This window comes from Haliotis cracherodii, unplaced genomic scaffold (genome assembly GCF_022045235.1).
Source record: "Haliotis cracherodii isolate W230 unplaced genomic scaffold, xgHalCrac1.p SCAF_5, whole genome shotgun sequence".
Classification (NCBI taxonomy): Eukaryota; Metazoa; Mollusca; class Gastropoda; order Lepetellida; family Haliotidae; genus Haliotis; species Haliotis cracherodii.
The window spans coordinates 8,353,018-8,361,632 of NW_027266308.1; the positions used below are offsets into that span (position 1 = coordinate 8,353,018).

Genomic DNA, 8,615 nt, shown 5'->3' on the forward strand with positions numbered 1-8,615 from the left:
AATACGCATATATTCGTCTTGATGAGCAATCCCCGTTCCGCTCACGAATACAAGATTTTGGCCTCGCAAATATTTCCAGGTCAAAGCAAGTATTTTTCGGAATCTTATAAGGATGCGGTGGAAGGGAGGAAATACGGTTATTTAGTCGTGGACGCCTCGCCATACAGTGACCCGGAATACGGACGCTTACGCACCGGCATCTTACCCGGCGAACTTTGCACCCTCTATTTTCCCAAATAAAAAGCGACAAACACGCTTTAGTCTAGTCAGTCTTACAGCCACCGCGCTATGAGTAAGGTCTACTTTTGGACGATCGTGTGTAACCCGCCACCGTCTACCTTGTCCGTAAGAGCTACACCGCACCAGACCGAAGAGATCACCTTAAAAGAGAGCCCTACGTGGTTTTCATCGAAGGAAGCGTGCATCACATCTCTTAAAGAAGCTTGGCGGATTGGAGTGGACCTACCCGATTCATACGGCGGGCCTGTAGGTTATACGTACAAAAAGGTTCGCTTCACACCATGAGCGAGTGTATTCGAGATAACGTGGATTTTCTCCACGTACTGAGTCGGTCTAAGCCTGTACAGCGTAAAACATTACTGTCTCATCTGTCCAAAAAACAGTTTAAGGCAATCATCACATTGTTACATAACATTATCATCGGACACATTACCGTGACGGATCGCGAGAAAAAGACCTTGTACCGGTACAGAAAGATCATTCGGTTACTAGCCAGCAAACGGGAAGGATACAGAGCTAAAAGGGAGTTGCTGGTTTCTTTTCACTTTATATTACCACCTTGTGTGGGACTTTTGTTTAATTTTCTGCTAAATTTTCTAAAAGTTCAGCCAAAAAGGTGTCGGTGTCATCCAACCTGTCATCACGGGAAGGCCAAGGACAAAGCTCTAGGTCCAGAGGGGCTGTGTGAATGCCATCGGCTAGCACTCGACGCTTGCAATACAGATAGCTCAACCCCTGACGTGTCTGTTGATAGGAACACATGGTATTCCCCTTGAGTCGGAAACCTCTGTTCAACCCCTCGCCGGGTACTCGCGTACGTAAAACATCTCTAAACGCTCTTAGTGGTGTTTTCAGTGTGCGTTTCGAGATGCCTTTACAGGAGAATTTTACCCGGCGTTCGAAATGACCGACGACAGGGGTGCTTAAAAGGAGGCGTCGGGCCTTGTTATTGATGGGCTTGTTGCGACCGAGCTGGCGGCGAGCACGGCGTATTAAACGTTGTGCTGTACGTACGCTCGAACTCGGCGTTGGCTTTGGAGTTCGCTGGAGACTGGACTGTGAGACTAAGTACGTTTTACTACATAGTCCGATCATCTCGTCTCCTTCGTACTCGAGTTTGAATAAACCCGGAGTACGTTTGTCGTGAAGGGCGTGGACGGAACAGCAACTGCGTGGAAACCAACGCATGACGTGGCTGTCGTCCGGGTTATGGTCACCACAGAGCCCCTTCAACTGGTCCTGGTACGCCGACTGTTTGGTGGGTTTAATGACGTCGGACAGACATTTCGCGCTCAAGGCCATGTAAGCGCTGTCCGTGTCCATCTCCATGTATTCAAAATCGCTACGATCCATGTACACGTCCATGAAATCGTAGTAAAATTGAAGCATGCGCAGTTTGGCGTACTGCAGGATGAAATACCCCAGCTGCACGGGAGTATCGAGGCGTATGACTTTCTTGGCTTTCTCCACCTCGAAATAACCCCCGCCCAGTTCCGTCAATTTCCTGAATTGAGGGAAATTGACTTGTGTGCTAGCCGCCGTTTGACCACACACGTACGAGACGGTCTGATGTTTTTCTTTATTGATCAAAACCGAACCGTACGCGGAGTTGCCCGTAAGTTTAGCCGTATCCCCGCGAATGGCTGCTGAGGGATCGCGGTCGGCTTCTCGTCTGGCCGAGCACACGTCCCGAACGAACTGCTGAAAACACGCGTTCGGGGTGTACTCGACGACTTGGTACGCGCGATCGACCACCATGCCGTGCTGTAAATACCATTGCAACAGATGGGTGGCGATCAAGATGTTCCGCGCCTTTAACCCGCCAACGAGCATACGGCGCGGTTTTGTACTCAAGTCGTTCTCCCTGATGTACCCCTGCATGTGTTCCCCGAGAATCTCGAACGGAACTTCTGCATTGCAAAACAAGGGAGTCATCTCTTGAAAGTACTCCCTCGGGGAGAGACGAGTGCCGTGAGGGTTCTGTCCAGGCATCCAGTGGTCGGGGACGCGAATGTCCACTTCCACCATGCCGAAAAGTTCAACATGTCCCGCTCCGAGACCTTCTTCCACGCCTTCTTTTGAGTGAAAGGTGGTTGACGATCTTGAATAAAGGACGAGAGCTGGGAATTAGTTTTGCACTCGGCGCGAAAGTTACATTCCCACATTTTCACGACCGTGTAACCCAGATCACGGATGTAAGCAGCGCGCGCTCTGGTTGCCTTTAGTTTTTGTTCTAATCGTTCTCTTGATTTTTCCTGAGCGCGCGCTTTCGTCGTGAGGTGACAATGGTGGCCGTGGAAATAGCATCCATAAAACTCGAATACGGTCATGGAGCCGGGAATGAACCCATCCACCAAGTACGGCCCGACTCGTTTTTCCCGCCCCCAGTTTAACTTGTGCCGAATGTCCCGCCCTTCCTGCTCCCTCAACCAATCCATCCAATCGTACATGCACGCGTACCTGTCCCAGCGTTCCGGCTTGAATCGATTCTCGACTCTCCTACGCACGAAAGGACCGGTGGGCATGGGCTGATCTATAGCCCACAAGTATAACGCGTTCGCGTCATACCCAACCACCCTTTTACACCGTTTTTCGGGATGGCCTCTAATCAACGTTTGATCGGCTTTGTGGTACCTCGTGAATATGATAGAAGGACCGCCGACCACGTTACCCTTCACGGTGTGATAGAGGTCTTCGTTGCGTTTATCGAACAGAGCAAAGGAGACCCCTAACCTTCGACTCTCCCGGAATAGTTTCTGACGGGCCACACCGGGTACCGACATAGTGGTTTTAAATAGGTCGATGCCATCCTGGAAATAAAACCGCCGCATGGCTTGTACGGCTTCCACAAAGGGACCCACGTCCAGATTGTTATACCACTCGAGGAAATCTCGAAACGTGGACATGCCTTCCCGTCTCCAAACTTCCTCGAGCTCGGCATAATTCTCCTAGATCGATTTCACACCATCGTCGAGGACGGACTTCTGTTTGAGATTGGAATACCATGCCTCACCTAGAGGGGGAAGCCGAGTTTCGTTTAGCTTATCCGGAGTGTCGAGATACTCGTACGGGAAAAATCCCTTTTTCTCTTGCACAGAAACTGAGCATAACTCGTTCCGGGAGACAGATATTGCGTGACGTCAAGAAATTTGAAACTTTGATTACTTTGACACAAGTAAGCATTGTTTTTCTTGACGGTGAAAGCCTGAGATTCGACGTCGTCGAGAGAGAGATGTTTGGGGAGTTTTTCCTTAATGATATTCAGATCGTAACGAGCTGAATTAAATCCGAGGACGGGGACTTGAGAACAGTACCCCAGAAGCTTCCCGCAGAGATCGCTCACGTGCTTTCTCCACTTAGCCACGGGGGTAGAGTGTGCGCGAGTAGACTTGCCTTTGGCGGGGTGGTTGTCACCCTCCCTGACGATGACATCATCATCATCATCATCATCGTCGTCGTCGTCAACAGACGCCTGGTCCTCGTCAGACAACAATTGCATCCACTCGCGCAAGCTTTCTAACACCCCTTTATATTTTTCTTTGGATAGCTCGTTTACGGCTTCTCCTATTTCCGTCATGTATGACAACATGGCAGCAATCAGTCGATCCGAATCGGAATCGACGATGCAGTGCGGCGAAGTAAACCCTTCCACATTGGAACACACGCTGACCGAGATGGGGTGGTGTTCTTGCGTCCATCTCAGTTTCTGGGTTCCGGTATTCATCGGTTTCAAAAAACACTCAAAATCGAACACCACGAACCACGGAAAATATCTGTCTCTAGGCTCGACGACGAAGTCGAACTCTTCCAACTCGTCAAACACGGTCTTTGGGGTGTGGTGGAAACCACCCGGGAACCGCAAAGTCGTTTGACCCGTGCAACGACGTTGGTGTTCGTTGCATTTGTTTTGGCGCCGGAAGAGGCGTTCGCTCGTGGGACACTGGTAGCGTTTACAATAGATGTTCATATTGGTAATGGGGGATAGGTGATTTTCGAATTGATTTAAGTACATGTGTTCCTGATACAACCCTCTAGATTTATACACGGGTTGAGCTATCCCCGTCACGTCTAGAGTGAACACGCTCACATTCACACGGAAACAGGCTTCAAAGTGACACAGGAGAGAAGAGGGGAGACCCGCGTACTCTTCGGGACGAACTTGATACAAAGATTGGAGATGATGGTCCCGAGAGTAGGCGACCCACTGATAGTAAAGAGCTTTGGTAGGTTTTTCTAGTGATCGTCGAGCGGATGGATCTCGATACAGAGCCAGACACCGGAAAGCACATAAATTGTCCTCGTATCGTCGACCAGACTTAGCATTATAATGTAAACAGTTAATAGCTTTATGGTGTTTAATGTAATCGGGGAGAGCAGCAGGGGGGTGGCCTAAAGGAAAATTCATTCTGTACGCATAAAACTGTACATTCGTAATCAAAACGGGTTTCCATTTGGTATCGGGGCGTTGTTTCAATAGATAAGACATCACATCTAAACTTTCCAGTCTCTGACGCAACCGTTCGAGATCCCTCAGCTCGGTGATATAGAGAGAAGTAGTAAAGAGCGAATCGACAGCGTAAGGGTGGAAATAGCGATAGCGCCCCGTCTCCACGTGACGCAGGATGACACCGAACGCTAGATTCAACCTAAAACTATAATTCAACGATTGATAGATATCCCTAGCGCGTTCCATCAACTCACCTATCGAAAAGTTGTTGTTGACGGGGAGGTTGTAGGTAGAAAACACCTCCCCGGGTCGATCCCGTGCGAGGATGTAGGGAGCGTCCAGGTCATAGGCTTCCTGGAGTCCGGGCTCCGTCACCTCGCCAGTGCTCTCCTCTACCCAAGGGGCGGGACCTTCTCCCCATGGGCGTGGTTGGAGCTCACTAACCGCAGCATCGGTATCCATACTCCCGCCGGACTGCGATGGTAGGACACGGTGTCCCTCTATCATCTGATGACGGTAGAGAGACAACCGATCCTCGAAACGCCTATGACACGTCCGGCAGGTAGTACAACCATCCGATGCTGCGATGCGGGACGATGAGGGAGCTGGTGATAGAATAAAATTCAATGTATGAATAATGGGCTCGCATATAACAGCAGCGTTCACTCACTCACTCACTACGAGCTCTTATGCTTCAAATAAATATCATGACTAACACGTGCTATATAATACTTCCAAAGCGAATACATATGAACACCCATAGCTTATAAAATACTATTCAATATCTACCTCCACTAGCACGAGAGTTTCCCGCCCTTGCAACCTGCCCCGAGGAGGTGGACGGTGTAGGCTGGTTTGTTGAGGTTGTCCCTGAAATACAAAACAGTTTACTGAAAACATCTCAGTCAATGCTATCTACAAACACACGACACACATATATTGAAACCCTATGCTGTATGAACCTCGTTAAAACTAACCATGGATGAATGAAGTGATAGATAGATACAAAATAGAACTCACCCCCACTAACCGGTACTGCTCTAGAGGTAGACGGCCGTGCGTCATGACGCGACGTCTGTGTTGCGCCTGTGAAGAAAAAAGATATGTTCAATCTATAGCATCTGAGCATATTTTATTCGAGTGAAATGATAAGCTCGAAGTCACGAATGTGTTGTTTTCAATACAATAACCCATGTCTTTCGCACTTTTACTTCAGATGGCATTATGAACATTCAACTTACCGCTAGAATGACACCGTCGAAAATGCACGGCCAAGTCACGGGGAGAGGGGAACACCTCGGGGCATTTCTGTATGTAGAAATAAAGCAGTGTTCTTAAAGGAACTGTACGAGTTTAGTAACGATACTCGTACTAACATAGCATGATGTCCTTGTTTTCAACAAAGAATGAAAATTACCTTTTAAAAAGCATAGGAAGATAAATAAAAGTCCCACACATATTCGCTTAAATCTAATGAAATTACCCTTACATTCACGAAAATACAATGAAAATGAAACTTACGCTACATCGGTATTCCGATAGGCGTTGTTGCGACAGGGCACATTTATGTTTGTTCAGTTTTTGATTGGAAGCAAACGATTTTGTGCAATGGTCGCACGCGTAACGTTCACCCTGGTGAACAGATCGCATATGACGGGAAAGGTTATCTTTTCTATTAAAACCTTTCCCGCACTGTGGACAGGTGAATGGTCTGAAAGACAAAACATTCCTTTCAATTCTCGCTAGAGATACAACATTGTTTTCTTCATAAAGTTGGTAATGAGAGTTACTCATAATCACTTTTACTAACGCATACCTTTTCACTCAGCCTAAAACATGTGTAAGCTGTATAGTATTCTCATTTAATATAAACGAAATAAGTCATTAAGAAATACACTTACGCGTTTGATGAATCCATGTTTTCCTTGCTGACTGTTGAAACTGAAATGACGCTCTGATATTCAGGGTGGTGTTTATATAGGATGTTTCTATGATGAATGATTGCCATATAGTAACTGGCCACTCAACGCACCTGTATAGCTCACTGTAAGCATGACTGACAGCTTGGGATACGGACCACCCATATACCCATATAGATGCACCTGTGTATCTGTCTGTACGGTCACACGGGACAAGATGTTGAACATTGAGCAATTCAGATATTATTATTATTATTATGTACACACCTGCGCGTTGGCTATCTCGGTGCCTGATCTCAATTTTAGTAGTATAGTCTAGGCTAGTATAGACATAGTATAGTCATCCTATCCGATTAAGGGTGACTATTGTAAACATGAAATGTCTTATAGATTGCTTCCATCACTTTCCCAACAAACCTAGATTCGTGCCGTCACACGGGTACATGTACTCATCAGTTTTCTATTGAACATAGAAATGGTTCTAACTATCTATTGTCAAAATAGCACGTTCTGAAGTAAAACTGTGCACATCATGTTACACGGTTAAAACTCAAACCGCACGGTTTATTTGTCATCGCGTTAAATGGAAACGCTAGCGTTGAAACATCAACTATGCAAGTCGGGACAGGGCTGAATAAGTGAACGCCCTCTATACAAATGGTTCACAATAGTACGCAGCGCGGGGTGATTCGAAATCCGGCTGCCTTCAGCGTTATAGTCAATGCAGGGTGACGTGACTACCTCGTTCTTGCGCGCTAAATGTAATTAAACGACACTGCTAGCTTACTGATTGCGTAGTCTTATCTATTTTGTCTATATTTTTTTCCATACAGGTTGTCTAACGTTCGTGGTGTACAACGTGTAGACCGTACAAGATGACTTTGATCCAGCTAGACGTACATTTTTTCCCCTACATTACCCGGCGTATATCGTGTTGACATAACCCGTCTCTATTGTGGTATGATGTACTTTCAACACACACCCTGTATTCATCAAATCAGGTCGCACGCTCTAGCGAGCGCTGGTTAAACGACGAGGCCACGTCAGTTGTCAAGCGCGCTCAATTCAAACTGGGCTGCTTGTCTATTTAGGGCAACACGCTATACACACAGCTCTATTCATAACCCTTTACTTTCGTTTTCTTATGAATTCTTTTCTCCCTTATAAACACACACCTTTCATTCCCCCTCACCTGTGACACGCTGTTGATGCATGAGTCATCCTATCCGATCACGTGACTTGGATCAACCAATCACCTTCCCTATTTTCCCTCAACCTCCCTCAACCAAAAGGGGGTTGCTGGCGACCCGTTCTATACTACTTATGTTATCTGTAAAACCCGTGAGGGCAAACGGCCCCTTCAGCTCCACTCCCCCATGCGGTTGATGCTACTTTAAATATTCTTCATGAATACTGTAAATCATGAAATGTGTCCCCAAATTAATGCGAGTGTAGACCGCTGGGCTAGGATGTGTCATGAAATTAATGCGATTAGTCCTGCATTTAAATTGTAAAAACTTACAGCAAACGAAAACACCAAGGCAATAAACTTGGCATTTCATGATGCGGTATGGCTGATTGAAAACTATTATATGCTATCTTCAAAAACTTAACTTTACTTGTTGATCTAAGTTCCATGAAGTCAATAAAGCTGTCAGCATGTCCGTCCATCTACCGTCCGTCCATCCGACCGCCGTCCAGATTCCGTTTCCGGAGCAGAACTCCTTACAGATTGAATATTTCTTGTTGAAACTTGCTATGCATATCAGTCTGGTGATGAACTGGTGTCTTTTGATGATTTGGGATATTTTTTAATATGTATTTCTTATTCTTGAACTCAAGTTGACCTTATACTGAAAATGAAACCAGTGCTCGTTTCCGGAGCCGAACTCCAAAACCGTTGAATATTTCTAGATTAAACTTGCTGTACAGATCAGTCTAGTGGTGAACTGGTGCCTTTTGATGATTATGTATATTTCTATATTTTTTAATATGTTTTAGTTTTGATT

At 46.3% G+C, this 8,615-nt stretch overlaps 1 pseudogene; it reads right to left on the minus strand.

Moving 5' to 3' along the window:
* Positions 1–810: 810 nt before the first annotated feature.
* On the minus strand, positions 811–7,030 carry LOC139442619 (uncharacterized; annotated as a pseudogene).
* Between the last annotated feature and the right edge of the window lie 1,585 nt (positions 7,031–8,615).